The sequence below is a fragment of the Hippopotamus amphibius genome, chromosome 15, assembly GCF_030028045.1.
Source record: "Hippopotamus amphibius kiboko isolate mHipAmp2 chromosome 15, mHipAmp2.hap2, whole genome shotgun sequence".
In the NCBI taxonomy this organism is placed as follows: domain Eukaryota; kingdom Metazoa; phylum Chordata; class Mammalia; order Artiodactyla; family Hippopotamidae; genus Hippopotamus; species Hippopotamus amphibius.
In genome coordinates this window covers 62,309,993-62,327,313 of record NC_080200.1, presented here as the reverse complement: position 1 = coordinate 62,327,313, position 17,321 = coordinate 62,309,993, and positions in this window count along the sequence as shown.

The window sequence follows — 17,321 nt, the reverse complement described above, 5'->3', positions numbered from 1 at the left end:
CTCCCACCTTTATATGAGACCATCCCCATCAGCACAGAAACCTGCTATTAATCATCTCATCTTACCAAAAAAAATTACTTGACCCTCAGACAGAAGCTGATGCTGCAATCTAGAGGCAGAATTCCTTCTTCTGTAGAAAACTTTGGTTTTTGCCTTTAAGGCCTTCAACTGATTGGGTGAGACCCACCCACATTATTGAGCATAATCTCCTCGACTTGAGGGTCAATGGATTTGACCACATTTAGATCTAACCTTGTCTACAAAATACCTTCATACCATCACCTCTGGCTTGGATGCTGTAATCGCCTCTGAAACGTTTCCACCCTTGTTCCCTAATCTCAGCAGCAAGCCGTGTGACCCTCTTCATATGTAACCTGAAACATGCTGCTTGTTTGCTCTGGACCCCACTGCTCCTCCGCCTTATGCTCAGAATAAAAGCCAGATCCTCACCACAGTCCAGTCCTAGAAGATCGGCCCCTTCCCCTCACTGACTGGACCCTCTGCGCTGCACTTTGTGTGGACGGCTCTGACCACACTGACCCCCGGTGCTCCTTAAATTCAGCAGACAGTCTCCAGCGCCTTGACCCCAGAACAGTCCCTCTGCCTGGGATGCTCTTCCTCGGATCCTCACGTGCTCATTCCCACCTCCTTCAAGTCTTTACTTGCATCTCTCTTCTCATCAATGCCCCCTGAGCGCATTGTTCCAGCCTGCTCACCTGTCCACTCCAGAGCTCGACCATCCGCACCCTGCTCTCACCCTCCCTGGGGTTCATAGCCTCCCCACTACCCTCGACTCACTCTTCACCTGTCCTGTCTAGCTCTTCCCCTAGAATGTAGCCTTTCTGTTCCCTACACAACGTTTCCCACATGCACAGAAGGCCCCTGGCACGCGAGGAAGGCACGAGCCGTCTTGTGAATGTATCTTCTCGATGCACTGATGCCTTGTCTCTCTCCTCCGTCAGAGTAGAAACTCCTTGAGTACAAGGACTTGCCTCACATTCAAGTGCCTTGAACAGTCCCCGGCACAGGGCAGGCGCCCATCTTTAGGGGGGCACTGGGAGCTTGTCTTAGCCCATCAGGCGGGTGTAACAAAATACTATAAACCATACTATAAACCGCAAAATCTATTTCTCACAGTTCCGGAGGCTGGATGTGTGAGATCAGGGCACCAACGTGGTTGGGTGGGGGTCCTCTTCCAGGTCACAGACCTTCCTAGTGTCTTCAGGTGGCGGAAAGGGTGTGGCTCTCTCTTTTATGAGGCATTCATCCCATTCCTGTGGACGCCACCTCATGACTTAAGCATCTCCCAAAGTCCCCACCTCCTGATACCATCACATTGGGGTTAGGATTTCAACATGTGAATCTAGGGGGCACAAACAAGCAGACAGCGGCAGAGCTCTCTTGGCTAATGAGTGTCTTCAGGGATGAAAGGGAGGCCAGTTCCCGAGAGTGGCGCCAACTCATCCTCCTCTTGTCCAGGTGCAGTGGGTTGGGTTCTGGAAGATTTTGGAAATGACACTGCTTCGTTGGGTTCTGGAAGATTTGGAAATGAGCACTGCTTTTAACAGCACAGTCTCCCCCGCCCCTAACTGCTCTTTCCCCTTCAAATCCAGTTGTTCAATATCGCATCATATCGTTTTATATGTAGAATCTAGAAAAATGGTACAGATGAACTTATTTGCAAAGCAGCAATAAAGCCACAGATGTAGAGAACAAATTTATGGTTACCAAGGGGGACAGGTGGGGTTGGATGAATTGGGAGATTGGGGTTGACATATATACACTATCGATATTATATATAGAATAAATAACTAATGAGAACCTACTGTATAGCACAGTGATCTGTGGTGACATAAATGGGAAGGAAATCTAAAAAAGAGTGGATATAGGTATACACATAACTGATTCACTCTGCTGTACAGCAGAAATGAACACAACATTGTAAAGCAACTATACTTCAATTAAAAAAAAAACCGGATGCTCATATTAAACTGATTTCTCCTGGGTGGGCATCCTGATGGGGAGGGGCAGGTCCCACCCACACAACAGGTCCTGATCTTGCTGAAATTGACCTGAACACTTGAGCCTCAGAGCAGGTCAAAGAGAGGCCCCCAGAACCCAGCCAGGCATCCCTTTAGAACCCGAATCTATCAGCTGCTCCATCTCCAACCACCAGGGACCTGTCTTCCCATCACTCATGAGCACATTACATTATCCAGAGACTAAAAGGCTTGCGTGTTAGAATTCGCATCTACCTCCCCGTGACTTCAAAACTCTTTCAAAGGCAATCGCTTTTTCTTCTCTTTCTAATGCTGGAACTAAATGTTGCTTTGTCAAAGAAAAGGATTCCTACTTATAAAAAACATCCTTTGGGGAGAGGGGGAGTGGTCCTTATCTGGAAACTGATGGGGCAAAAGGGCTCACATTTGACAAGCTGCAACCAAAACCAGGAAAGCTCCTCCGAATGAGGACAGCTGGGGAAGGACAGAAACTCCTGAACAAGAAGACAGAGTCCTGGCCCTCAGGTGGGTGAGCGTCGCTGGAACTGACAAGCAGCAGGCGTCCAAGAGGTTTGCAGACCATCCTCGCCTTCACCAAATCACTGCAGCCCCTCTGCCTTCCCCTCTCTTTCCTCGATTGGCTTCTGAGTATGTCATGAACTTTCAAATCTGGCTGTTTAAATGCTTGCCTAGCCTAGCCTAGCTTGCCTGCACCTAAAAGAATCATTACGACCCGTGTCTCTCCTCATACACTTGAATCACCTCACTCAGACATCTGGAAAGATCATCTCAAAGATGCTACTTTAACTCCTTCGCTATTAAGAAAGGCAATAATGTCGGCAGGCTCCAAAACAGGAGCTGCTTCCAAGAGCACCTGATCAGCTTAGCTGATGCAAAGGTCTGGCTGGCCCAGGGAATGCCCCAGCCAGAGCTGTCCTCCGGGAACCAGAGGGCCTCGGGACTGTGTCCATCCGAACTCCACCGGGGCCAGAGGTGGGGCTCTAGTTAATCACCTTTGGGCCTGCCCTGCCCGCACAGGAAGTCCTTCCTCATGTCTGACCTGAATGCCTCAGCCCACACCATCCTCTCTGAGTGACCGCACTTCCAATTCCTGAATAAGCTTCTGGGTCTGATTTCCTCTAGAACAAAAATATTTTATACCTTTTTAAAGGAATAAGATTATTCTATTTTTTCAGCATCTTTTTTCCTCTTGGTTATTTCTAGAGCTTTAAAATATGAATACCAAAACTATATGTTATTATCTCAGAAAGGCCAGAATGTTGTGAAATGTACAGTAGCTAAGATGAGTCTCAGCACATAAGCCTGTATTTCAGGAGGAACTGTGTGCAGTTAATGAGTTAATAAATGTAACACCTTTAGAACAGGGACTTGCTCAGCACTGAAGTGTCTGGGGGTCATGGGGGGGTGTCATCCAGTGGTCATGATCCAGCGCCTGGGAGCTGAGCCGCCTGCATTCAAATCCCAGCTCCTCCTCTTCTTAGCTCTGTGACCTTGGGCAAGTGGCTTCACCTCTCTGTGCTTCAGTTTTACATCGGTAAATTGAAGATGGCAATGGTACCTCGGGCATTGGGAAGTGGTGAGGTTTAAATAAGTTAATTTACATAAAGGACAGAGAATGGTACCAAACATTTTGTACCAAAGAAAGGTCTACTATGATCATACACTCAATTTTCTATAAATGAATGTAATTTTGATTCTGATTATCTGCCTAACCAGACTACCAGGGAGCTTATTTCTGGTCTTCAGGGATTCCTCTGGGGAAAGGAGAGCCCCTGAGCCTCTGGGATGTCAGCAGGCCCAGGTCTGTCCCTGCCAGGCCCTGTGACCTCCAGGTCCTGGGCTCCTGAGCCAGGCTTGAACCTTGGCACTCTGCCCCGGTCTCCCAAGAGTCCACATGCAAGGACACACCTCAGGCGTAGGTATTCCCAGAGCCTGGTACACAGGAAAGAAGAAATGACAACAGCTAGGCAGTAGGAATAGGACAGAGTCCCAGCCTTCTACTTAAGCATCGGTGAACAGTCTCCCTCCCCAAACCCCCAACCTGCCCTTGAGAACCCAAGGGAAAGCCCACAGTTCACTTTATAAGGTCAATTTACACGACACAAAATGCAGCTATACTTTTAGGGCAGAAATAAAATTTAATCTTGGATATTGCAGCAGAAACTTTAATGACATGGAAAGATGGTCACAATATTTTGTTAAAAGAAAAAGTCAGGTTATAAAACAGAATCAAGAGTTGTGTCTATAGGAATTTTCCAGGGCTGCTGAAACAAAGTGCCACAAACTTTGTCGCTGAAAACAAGAGAAATTTATTCTCTCACAGTTCTGGAGGCCAGCAGTTCAAAGTCAAGGGGCTGGCTGAGTAGTGCTCACTCTGCAGGCTCTAAGGGAGGACCCTTCCTCGCCTCCTCCGGCTTCTGGTGGTTGCCGGTCCTTGGTGTTTCTTTTCATGCCAGTGCCATTCACGTGGTGCTCACGCTGTGTGTCTGTCTCCACGTGATCACGTGGTCATCTTCATACAATGACAGGGATCATACTGAATTAGAAGCCCACTCTACTCAGATGGCCTCATCTCAATGTAAACAATTATATCTGCAGTGACTCTGTTGCCAAATAAGGTCATAATCTGACACTGGGGTTAGGACGTCAATGCATCTTTTTTAGGAGACACAATTCAGCCTATAATGGTTTCTCATGTTAAATTAAAGAACCTACAACTTTTCCACCAACAAAAAATGAATGCATCTCTTTATGAAGCCATAGGCCCACGTACCCGAATGAGATCATACCCTGGATGCCATTTTCACCACTGCTACCACCTCCTCCCCAGCTCCCCCCATACCCCACTCCCCTTATCAGGTGAACTGTATTGATACCTGGATCCTTCCATATGCCCCTATTTACCCATAGATTCCTGCCCACACCGTTAGAGGCATATACTCATGATGTAAATGTGCATCTTCAGCGGAGGGTTTTGTTTTTTAAAAAAATGGACTATTTGATGTGCTTTTTCTGAATCTTGTTTTTCTCACATAATAACAGCTAGGAGAAGTCCTTTCAAGCCATCTAATAAGGCTCTCAATCATTTTTAACGACTGTGTAATACATTCTGCAGTGTAGGCATTAGACAAACATTATCAGTGATTATTTGAAGATACTTAGGGACAGGGATGTTCTTCCATTATCTCTGTTTATCTGACCCTAGCACGGCGCCTGAGATATGATGGCTGTCCAATAAATATGTGAGTCTTTGAATAGCAGTTAAAGCATTTTTCAGAGATTTCAACTCTAACTCCAGCAGAATTGTGACCTAAGAAATCTCATTCCTGCTTGAGAAGGACACTGACATTTTAGGGTCCCAGAGACTAATGTTTAACATGCTACGTAAACTATCACATTTAGTCATCCTGGCAGTTCAAGGGGGTAAAGTTCACCTGTAGATAAGGAAAGGGTCTCTGAGACATGAACACTAAGCTGTGTAGCCTATTGGTCACACTGAGTAGTCAAACCCTAATCTACTGATCCCCAAGACCATCACTCTGTACCAGATCAGGTTTCATAAGAGGCACCTCATCTCATTTGCTTGAACTGACTCAAAAAAATCTAGATTTGGTTCTTCCCAAACTCACCATCCAAAGTTTCGTGACCATTGAAAATATACAAAGCAATGAAGCATACCAAATTATTTTGAAGTTTTAGCAATTCAGGACCCAGCCACTCTGCAGAGAACTGTTTCAATTCTCCTTTGCTTATTTAAAATCAATGACTTGACTTTAGAACCAGATGTGTTACACATAAAGGTTTAGTTTCTAAGGGCAGAATAGAAACATTAGCTCATACACGATGGGGCATTGAGTCATCAGGAAGTAGTAAGAGAGGCAGAAACCTGGGATTTCAGGCTCTGAATTGAGGGAGGACAGTGGTGACCTGTGAAATTTTACCAGGGCTTCATTTACTATGTATGCCCTCCATTTCTGGGAGTATATATCCTAGGAAGATGTTTGAGAGCTTTTGACAAAGATGCCATACGAAATTTCCTTTAACTACCTATAAATTTATGTATGACTTTGATAGATGCTATAAACCTTGGTGTACAAAGTGATGAAGGACCATCACAATTAAGAAGGGATGTGAATTTCACAGGTAATTGTTTCCTAGAATTCACCTTTCTTACCCTCCTTAAGTGGCAGACAGAAATGTGGTTCTCAAATGTGGTTCTCTGAACATTGTAACCATGTAGAAGGCTTTAAAAGTACTGATGCCTGCATCCCAAGTAATTGGTATTGGATACAGCTGAGCAGCGAGATTCTAGAAAGCTCTTCAAGTGACTCTAATGTGCAGCAGAAGTTGAGACCCACACCCTTAGAAGATTAAAGGATTAAATCTTCAGTTTAGCAAATGGAGAGGATTAAAATTGCTAAAAACTAGAAGGGCTGTTTGTGAAATAAGATAACATTAAGAATGAGAAATAACCTCCTCCACGTGGCAATGCAGCCTTCTATGACCCTATCCTTACCTTGCTCTTCAGCCTTAGCTTCCAATTTCTCCCTGTACTTCCTTGCTGCATCTGAACTGAACTCTCCGCATAAACCACACCATTTCTCTCCTCTGCTCCTTCACAAGTCCTCATACTCTTCCAGGAACCTTTTCTTAAATGACTTGTGATCATTCTTGGCAATTCATCCCATGGTCTATCTCTGTGAAGTTTCTCTATGATCCCCTAAGGTGTGAACTCACTGAGTTGCATGTAGTGATCTGTTTTCGTGCAAGTTCTACACTTGACACCAGGGAACATCCTAAAAGCAGAGATTCTGCCCATTCATTTCAGGTTCGCATCACCTATGCCAGTAGGTGGCCAATCAAGGATTGATTGTGAGATGAAGTCAGAAAGCAGGACCACATTAGGAAGCTTTGTAATGTCAATATCCTCAATTGTAATATTGGAAAATGTACAGGCTTAACAGGTATACACATTTAAGAGAAAATTTTCTTTGTGGAGGATAGTACCCAAAGGCTTAAATGAGAACGTATGGAAAAGGAGGGTAATATAGAATCAGTTACATTTTATATGGTGTTTATAAATTCATCTGCAATTCCCCCTTTGTCCTTAGTTTTAAAAGCCAAGTACCACTGCATGGGGGGATCGTTCCAAACACATGCATGTACCAAATCATGAGGTACACTTTAAATATCTTACAATTTTATATGTCAATTATACCTCAATAAAACTGAATTTAAAAAAAAAAAAAAACGGCCAAGTAACATAAAAGCATCCTAGTAGCCAGGATTTTTTTCCAGCCTGATGGAAATATAAGATACTCAGCTTCTACAGGTGGTCCTACAGTTGAAAGGTCTTCCCATGGGGAGAAAGCCATGCCCTGAAATACAGCTGCAAACATTTGCTGACCTGCCAATCATCTCTTGCAAGCAAAGTAGCCAAATGGCAGTGACACTTCAGAAATATCAGAACCTGGTAATTTATTCCTTGACTGTCTTCCCAGACAATTAAGAACCAACCATCCCCTGTGGGCTAAGCAACCCCGGGGCTACTCCTTTCCAGCAACTTCGCAAGAGACAGTGTCAGAACTCCTTACCAACAATCAGGTCTGAAAGAGAGGTCTCTGGAGAGTGTCTGCATTTGAGCAAACAGTGCCAGAGGTGAAGGAAGGGCAAACTTCCCCTGCCAAGTGCAGCACGTGTTGTTAAAGATGAAGTTCTTGTTCAGGGTTTCTCACAGTCGTGTGACACTCTGGATTAGACTTTGCAGAATGACAGCAATTGGACCAACAGCGCTTGGCTGGCAGATGCTTTATGTACACTGTCAGGCTTAACGTGGCATGCTCCAGGCGATTCTGCCGTGCTGGGCACGTGGCAAGCCTGCTGAGGGCTGTCAGCGGCCTCACAGGGTGAGGATGGAGCAGAATCACGGGGTGGTCAGCGTTCAAAGGGGGTCAAGGCGTCATCTCTGGCAGCCCCTTCATATTGCAGATGAGCTAAGGGAGACCAAAGACTTAAGGGTTTCTTGCTGAAGCATCACATAGATAAGTAGGTATATGCGTGCTCGATCCAAATTCGAGGCTTAAGCTGGAGTTGTCTGCCTGAATGCTGTAAATTGGCTGTTTGCACTGTCCAGATGCAGCAGTTGCTTTTCAGAACTTCATCTGACTCTTCACCTTACAGGCAGCTTAAGGATGACTGACTGTATCAACTTGGGCAAGTCAAGTTGGGCGGTACGAATGGTCTATATCCAATCACTTCTGCTGTGCGTCCCTAATACGGCTAAACTAATCCCTGCTGGCATCCTATTATTTTTCTATCACTCACCACGTCTGGCTGACCCCTATCTTTGACCCAAAAATCCTAGAAAGTTAATTATTGGAAGTTAAAGAGTTTCCAATGGGTATGTGAGAGCAGAAGCACTTCTATTAAGATCTTTGTCTCTTTGAAAAAAAAAAAAGGAATAAAAGAGGAGATAGGAAGCCAGAAGGAAATATAATTATAGTTCTCTTTGCCTTGCCTTTCCTCTCAGAGAGAAATGTGGAGTCTTGTGTAGCCTGTGGGTTGATTTCAGCTGAACCACAGTCAACTCATTAGAAGCTATTAGGGTATTTTGGAAGAGAATACAGAGTGGTGGTTGTAAGTAAAAATTAAAGTGTTTTGTGTTCTAAAATGAGAATAAATTTTCTTCAAAATATAGAGACAAAATTAAGAGAAAAAGAAAAATAGAAGTGCAATCTCAGATTAATTATTGCCTTCCCAACCCATAAATAAGGGCTGTGCGTGAACGATGTATGGGTGTATACCTGTGCACCCTGAGTACCTATTTTCTTATATGTCTTATGATTTCATAATGATAATAACTGTAGCAGACAAGACTCTCTTGCCCTATTCCTTCCTCACTCCCAAATAACTTATGTATTGTTTTAAAAGAATTGCCAACCAAATAGGAAAAAGGAGCATCAACAACTGAGAGTGGGGAGGGCTTCCCCTGGGGCACTGGCTACACGGTAATGACTTCAAAAGCAAGGCAACCGCGGGAGGCAGTAGATCTTCCCTCCAGAACAGTTAGGCATTTGCTGTAAAAAATAGCACAGTGTACTCCTTATTCTCCCTCGAAACGGACAAATCCTTTGACCCATTTTTAATTCAAAATGCGCGAGCAATGGGCAGAGGTGACTCGTCATGTGAACACGACGGGATCCCCAAATAAAACATGGTGCCTCAAAGTGGGACAGCCACTATTTCATGGATTCTAAGACAACACGACTGTAAGACACACTTTTAATTTTCAAATGACTCAGGAAAACAAATTGTAAATTAAGCTACGCAGATGCCTTCATGACAGTCTGTGAATTAGATGTGTGAATTGGTCACACCATTCTCCCCTTACCTTGAACACCTTTGCTCTGTTCTCGGGGATTTGGCAATTTCTCTTGCTTTTGGGCTGCTTTGGTGGCCTTGCACTCGGCAGTCCGTCCGCATAGATCTTAGGAGTATTTTATTTTCACCTATTTCTTTTCTTAGGCCCCTCTATGAGTCAGCTTTCGATAAGCTATGTTGTGGTGTCAACCATCACCAAAACCCCAAGGGCTTCCAACAACACAGGTTCTGTCCTCACTGGGTTCAGTGCGCTTTCAGGTTGGCTGTGATGGCCACCTCCGCAGGTCTGCATTCTGGGCACCAGGCTGGGCGAATGGCAACTCCTGGGGACATGCCATCCTCCTGATAGAGGGAAATAGGAAAAGCAAAGTAAAGTGACTGGCTCCCGAGTCTTCTTTTCAGGAACACATACATCACTCTGCTCACACGCCATTGACCAAAGGAAGTCACGTGGTAAAGTGTGGCATGATTGGGCATGAAGTAAGTTCCTCCCACAAGTAGATGCAAGAAGGAGGGGAGCGATCCAGGAGGCAGGAGCAGTGAATATCTTGAACCAATATTATAATCTGCCATTAAGCCTTTGGTGGTCACTTTGCAAGAAGTAAGAGACTATGGCCATTCTACTAAAAAGGCATATTTGCCCTTCTAACATTATACCCTGCTACTCTGTTTTCACGCCTTTTTGTGTGTTTAATAAGTTTTCCTTTAAATGCCAAATCATACATAATTTTTAGAGACATTTTAGCCTTTGGGTAAACTCAACCATGTTGTTACTAACCACACTCCCAACTCACTGAAGCACCGTTAGTGTGACAGTCAGGACCAAGTCTACCTGCACATGGGCAACATCAAATGTGCCAGCTATTTCTTGGCTGACAGCTGGCATAAGACATCATCGTCTGGAAGACTGCACATTTACTGAAAAGTGGGGAAAAAATTGAAATATTACAACCGATGAAAAATGGTATTTGTGTGTGTAAAATAAGATTTGCTGATTAGTCTTTAAGTGCTCTGCATCCTCGCTCCTCAAAGTGTGGTTTGTGGCTCGGAGCCATTGACGTCCCCTGGGAGCTGGTTAGAAATGCAAAAACTGCTGGACCCCAACCTAGACCTACTGCCTCAGAACATTAACAAGATCTTCAGGTGCTCCCGTGCTCAGTAAAGCGTGGTAAGGAGTATTATAAATGGCATTGGCCTCATAGCTGTGAAGGGTATTACGCTAGCGTGAACACACACACACACACACACACACACACACACACACACAGGAGCATGGACAATGGGGACAAGAGAGTGACTCCCCTCCCCACTCCTCTCTGCATGCTGGAGCCCCAGCACATGGGGCAAGAGGAAAGAGCATAGAGGGTTATTCCATTCATCAGAGGAAGTGTGATGACAAGGACAGATTAGGCATCTCCACCCCGGCTGCACATGAAAATCACCTGGAGATGTTTTTTAAAAATACTGAAGCCTGGTCACCACCCTCAGAGATGCATTTGGTTTGGGGCATCTGTGTTTTTAAACACTTCCTAGGGGACTATGGGTGGGGGTTTCTGATGCAGTGGGGGACAGAAGGTCTACTTGTGAAGTGAGCTGCCTGTGAGCTAGAAGCAGAGCCGCCAGGCTCTCCTGTGAGCACATGAATCCTCACGGTGGCTCTCCACACCGCTACATAAACATGTTCTAATTTAGGGACAGGAAAGAGAAAGATGCTGGATAGTGTTTAGAGCCACCAGGAGCCAGGGTCTGAGTAGGAGCACACCAGGACTCCAGATTTGATTTGATTACTCCTTGAGCCTCAGTGCTCTACTCTGTTAAATGGGCTTAAAGATCATAACTGCCACCTGCCCTCCTCTGTCCACATCTCCAGGGATTCTGAGTTTACAAAGATGCTCTTTACAGGATGAAACTTATCAAGGTGCTACACAGATACAAAAGTGTGTTCATTTTGTACGTACTTTTAGAATTATCCTCGGATTATTTTTTCTCTCTAAAGAGTTACTGATTATTTATAGTTAAAAGAGATTGCCTCCTGCTTTATATCACTTGAATCTGGGTAGAAAACCTAAAATCAAGAGTTTTCAAACTGGGTTCCTTGAGGCACTGGGATTTACTAAATTTGGATTCCAGTACAACTGGCTTTGGTGGTTTTTTTGGTGATTTTATTTCCACACTTTAAATTTATGAAAGGATATTTTATCTGAATTTAGTTTTTTCTTCTTCCACTTCCAAGTTATGTTTCCATATTATGATGACATCATGTGTTTCTATGTAAAGGAAGCCTAAAATTACATCGAGAAATAAACACTAAAAATATTGCCACTAATGGGGAGAATATTTGGAATAGCATTTAACTGTTTTGATGTTATTATCATTTTTTCTGAGTTAATCTAAGTATTTTTTTACTATATATATATGTGGGGGGAGTGTACACATATAAAATTGATAGTATTTGCTTTTACATGTAATTAAAGCAGTATGATTTAAGAAAGTTTCAGACATATATATATATACACACACACATGCATGAACATTTCATACATACATATGTATCCACATACATGAACACTCATATTCACATATGGTAATTTTGTTTTGGGTTTGTATTTGTAGGTGTTTTCCTTTTCTTGTGTGTCCTATTTAGAGAAGTTCCTTTAGCACTTGTAAGGCTGGTTTGGTGGTGCTGAATTCTCTTAACTTTTGCTTGTCTGGAAAGCTTTTGATTTCTCCCTCAAATCTGAATGAGATTCTTGCTGGGTAGAGTATTCTTGGCTGTAGGTTCCTCTCTTTCAGGACTTTCAGTATATCCTGCCATTCCCTTCTGGCCTGCAGAGTTTCTGTAGAAAGGTCAGTGGTTATCCTTATGGGTTTTCCCTTATATGTTATTTGTTGCTTTTCTCTTGCTGCTTTTAATATTTTTTCTTTGTGCTTAATTGACGTTAGTTTGATTAATATGTGCCTTGGTGTATTTCTCTTTGGGTTTATTCTGTATGGGACTCTCTGTGCTTCTTGGACTTGGTTAATTATTTCCTTTCCCATGTTGGGGAAGTTTTCCACCATAACCTCTTCAAATATTTTCTCAGACCCTTTCTTTTCTTCTTCTTCTTCCGGGATGCCTATAATTCGAATGTTGGTACGTTTAATGTTATCACTGAGGTCTCTGAGACTGTCTTCTATTCTTTTTATTCTCTTTTCTTTTTCCTGCTCTGTGGCGTTTATTTCCCCCATTCTATCTTCCAACTCATTTATTCGTTCTTCTGCCTCAGTCATTCTGCTGGTTAGAGCATCTAGAGTATTTTTAATTTCAGTTATTTTATTATCCATTGCTGTTTGTTTTTCTGAGTTCTTATGACCTGTTTCTTGTACTTTCTCTATTTTGTTATCGAGATTTTGTATCATTTTTACTATCATTACTCTAAATTCTTTTTCAGGCATTTTTCCTATTTCCTCCTCATTTATTTGGTCTTGTGGGTTTTTTTCCTGCTCCTTTGCCTGCATGGTGTTTCTTTGTTTCCTCATGGTTGTCCAAACTTTTGGGGTTGCTTGTCCTGGTGATAGAGGTGTTTATAGAAGACTGTCCAAGCCTCAGACTAATGTCCAAGTGTTGGGTTACACAAATACTAAGTCTAGGAAACACATACATGTATAAGACACACAATTACTGAATCCATTAGGACATAAGGCTCTGGAAAGACCTGACAGAACCCCAGTATGCTATCAGATATTCAAAGAGAAACCCAACAGAAATTGACAACTGAAACAGAACAAATCAGAGACAAAAGCAAAAGCAAACTAACAAACAAATAACACCTTACACATACAAACACTAATCCAGGGAGATTTTGTAAGCTAGAATCAAATATAGAAAAGAGCCAGAGTACCACCAGACAGAATGGAGATTCTCAGAATGAAATTAGACAATTATACTAAGAACTAAGATAAAGACAAAAACCTAATATTAAATACCAAGGCGGTGAGTTATCTGGAGAACAGAGCAAGGAGTCTGAGCAGATCGATAGTGTTGCTTATAAGTATGCTAAGATAAAATAAACTAAAAATGGATGGAAGAAAGGGGAACAGAAGAGTGTAGTGTGATTGGAAATATGCAAAGAAAAAGAAAGGAATAGAAATGTATAAAAGATAGGGATGAAAGGAAAGTATGAGGGATATATTGTCTGTACTACCAAAAACCTAGCTAGAAATAGAAGTATATAAAAAGGCAAAAAAATAAAAATAGAATAAAAAATAGCATTAAAAAATTAGGTTATAAAACTTGTAGATTCCTTAGGACTAAGATCGTAATTAATAAAGGAAAAAAGAAAAAGAAAAAGAAAAACAAATCCAGAACTGATCCCAGAATGGACAGGTTCAATAGGATTGATACTAATATTTCTGTTTCCTTAGAGTCTCAGCTATAAGTGTCCTTCTACTCGCCTTGGGTTTTTTTGCATTGTTCTGTGACCAGCAGAGGTTCCTTTATTGTTCGTCTGTAAGCCTCGGTGTGTGGGGAGGGAGAGGGTACAATAGTGGCTCCTTCTCCTGGGAGTGAGTGAGCAGTGGCGCACTGTTGTTTCAGTCGGGCTTGGAGCTGCCTGTTGCAGAGGGATGCCGGTGGCTCAGGTGTAAACAGAAAGTCTTAGAGTTGGGCCTCTCTCGGGTTTTTGTTTGTTTGTTTGTTTTGTTCTTCTCAGCAGCCTCCCCGCTGCCGCTGCAGGCGGCGTTGCAAGGGGTTTTACTCTAGCCCCGCCCGAGCGCCTGAGGGTGCTTGTTATCCCTGAGCGCCTTAGGTGGCCCGCAGGGCGTCTCTCCACTGCCTGTTGCAGAGGCCCCGAAAGAGAGGGAGAGGCTATGCGCGCGGCTCCTCCCCCCGCCCGGGAGCCTGCAGCCTCCAGCCGCCATCATGGCCGGGCAGCTCTCAGGGACGGGCACTCCTCTCCGCGGACCTCCTCCCTCCAGTCCTCTCAGTCTGTCAGCTTACTGGCAACAATTTTCTTCACCCTGAACCAGCTCTCCGGTTCCCACGCTCCCGCTCCCGGACCCTCTGTTCAGCCGCGGATCGATGTCTCGGTCCGGGAACACTGAGCTGCACTGCGGACCCTCCGTGTGTCTCTCACTCCCTCCCGTCTGCCACAGCTCCGCCGCTTGACCCTCTTTGAGCCGTCGTAGATGCCTTCCTACCGGTTATGTCGGGCTCCTTGCAGTCCTTTTTGGCGTCCGAGGTCGTCTGCTGTGTTCAGCTGGTTCTCTGTGGGAATTACTGTGTCCTTCCGTGCATTCCCAATGCATCTGTGGAGAGGGATGCACTCCACGTCCCTCTGCTTCGCCGCCATCTTTTTTTCCTCCCACATATGGTAATTTTGAAGAGATGGTGAACTTTTGCTGTTTTAAAAGCCTCTTAGGGGCCTCCTAGGTGGCGCAGTGGTTAAGAATCTGCCTGCCAATTCAGGGGACATGGGTTCGATCCCTGCTCCAGGAAGATCCCACATGCCATGGAGCAACGAAGCCCGTGAGCCACAACTATTGAGCCCATGTGCTGCAACTACTGAAGCCCATGCACCTAGAGCCTGTGCTCCGCAACAAGAGAAGCCACGGCAATAAAGAGCCCGCACACCACAACGAAGAGTAGCCCCCACTCACCGCAACTACAGAAAGCCTGCACACAACAACAACAACAAAAAAGACCCAACACAGCCAATAAAATAAATTAATTAATTTATAAATTAAAAAAAAAAAAAGCCTCTTAGGTTGTCAAGGTCATAGGTATACAATGAAACCATCTGTACCAGCTGGTAGCCTGCAACTACAAAGACCTGGGGTGGATAACGTTATTACTGGAGCAAGAAGACTTTCTTCGTGTATTTCAACTTTGAAACATCTAACCATCTTGAGTTGGTAACACTCAACCAGACTTCTGAAGGGGAAAAATTGCTTGCACCGAAGCTACTGACAACAGACCTTTTATTCCAAAAGGATAAAAAATTCAGAAGTGAGTATGAATGTTGGCCAGGCCATATTTCTTTGCTCAGGTGTCAATCCTACATCTCTGGGAAGTTCCCAAATGACTACTTCCGCTTGACAACTTAGGAGGAGCTGTGGCAGTGACCATTAATCTCATGGGGAAAGTGGTATGTGTGATGAGAAAAGATCTGTCTATGAGTCTTACTTTGGGAGATAAAAATAGGACACGCTGGGAAGAAGAAGATGAAGAAAGAGGATAATGTTTTCCACTTTTCATCTTTAAACTCCTGATATTCTGATCAAAATGTTCCTCTTACCTCAAATCCAAGCGTACGATCTTGGAAGTGAAGACAGTCTTATGATGAAAAGTAAGAACCCCAGGTGCTGCCCTGGTGGTCCAGTGGCTAAGACTCCTCGCTTCCAGTGTAGGGGCATGGGTTCCATTCCTGGTCAGGGAACTAAGATCCTACATGCTGCATGCATGGCATAGCCAACAATAAATAAAATAAAATCCAATGTTTAATTGTTTTTTTAAAAAAGCTGTAAAATCAAGAAGCCCAGATCTCTTCCCTATGCTGGTAAGGGTAACATAGCATAAAAGACAGTGCCTTCATGAAAGAGAAGTCCTTGGTCTCATCTACAAATAGAGCATGAAGGCAACCGAGAGGCTGCAAAGGACCACATTCAACTGACTGAAGTCCCAGAAAGAAGCACTAATCAGAAAAATGGAGGCATTTTTTTCCTTTGTAGGTTTTATGAAGGAATGGTAGGGGATCAAGGGAGATAGGATATGTGTTGAAGAATATTCTAGAAATTAAGAGTTATATAAGGTAAGTGAAGATAAAAGAGAAAAGAGGACTCATGTTAGGAAATTTTTGTTTTCAAAACAACTTGATGGTACCCATGGTGTTAAGGGATAATCAGTAAATAGGTAGTTCTTTCAACTCAAGTAACAAAGAGAAAACAAAGCTTTGATCACTTCAAAGGAAACCAAATACCACAAATAGGAAAACCTTAAGGACAGACAGAAAAGGAGAGTGTTAGCTTGTGAGGGTGTAATAATAAAACAGCCCTTAGAAGACACAATAAAATGAGCCCCAAAGGCCCTGTAGGCATCCCTGGTGTAGGTTTCTGCTGCAGTTCTTCGTTAAGGATAGCGCCAAGCCCACAGTCTGGGGGTGATGAACCCTTTGGCCTTGGATGCTGAATGACGTCAAACAGAAGAGAAACCAGATGCAACCCTTAAAGGGTGCAAACTCGTCAATTTAAGTCAAGGCATTAAAAGCTATGAATTATTAGATTGCTAATTTTTAAAAAGTGGGTAGCGAGAGCAGCACAAAACATCAGGAGGCATGAAAAGTGAGGCACTGAGAAGTCCTATCCCCTGTGACCCCACAGTTCTGGACATGGTACCACGTCCTCTGTCTGAGTCCAGACTCTGCAAACATAACCTGGATCTTGAACTGCTTTCCAGAACTGAGCCTTAGAGGTAAGTCAGCTCCCTGGGGACAATTATGCAACTTTGTAACCAGGAAGGTGAAGAAAAACATTCAGAGATAATGCAGCAAATCTAACCCACAGCATCAGCACTTCTGTATTGAATTTAGGAATGAATTACGTAATCATCATTAGAAAGAAAAACTGTGTCATTTAAATCACTTGAAAAATCTGTGGGATTTCAGCATATTAAAGCATAGGACATATTGGCCCAGGGGCTTGATTTGAAATTTTCAGTTGATTACAACCTTGTGGTTCTAGGGTGAAAGGAAGAGAATTCGATGAAGTTTATAGAGAGTGTTTGATAGTTTAATAGAACTTGATTTACTCACTTGTTATATTTATAAGAGATGAGTAAGTGCTTAGAAGGAATCTACTTGGGTTTGTAAGTCTGTCCTGTGGGAGATATGAAAGATTTCAGATATATTAAATTTCGTGAGTAGATTTTTAAAATGCTTAAGGAAA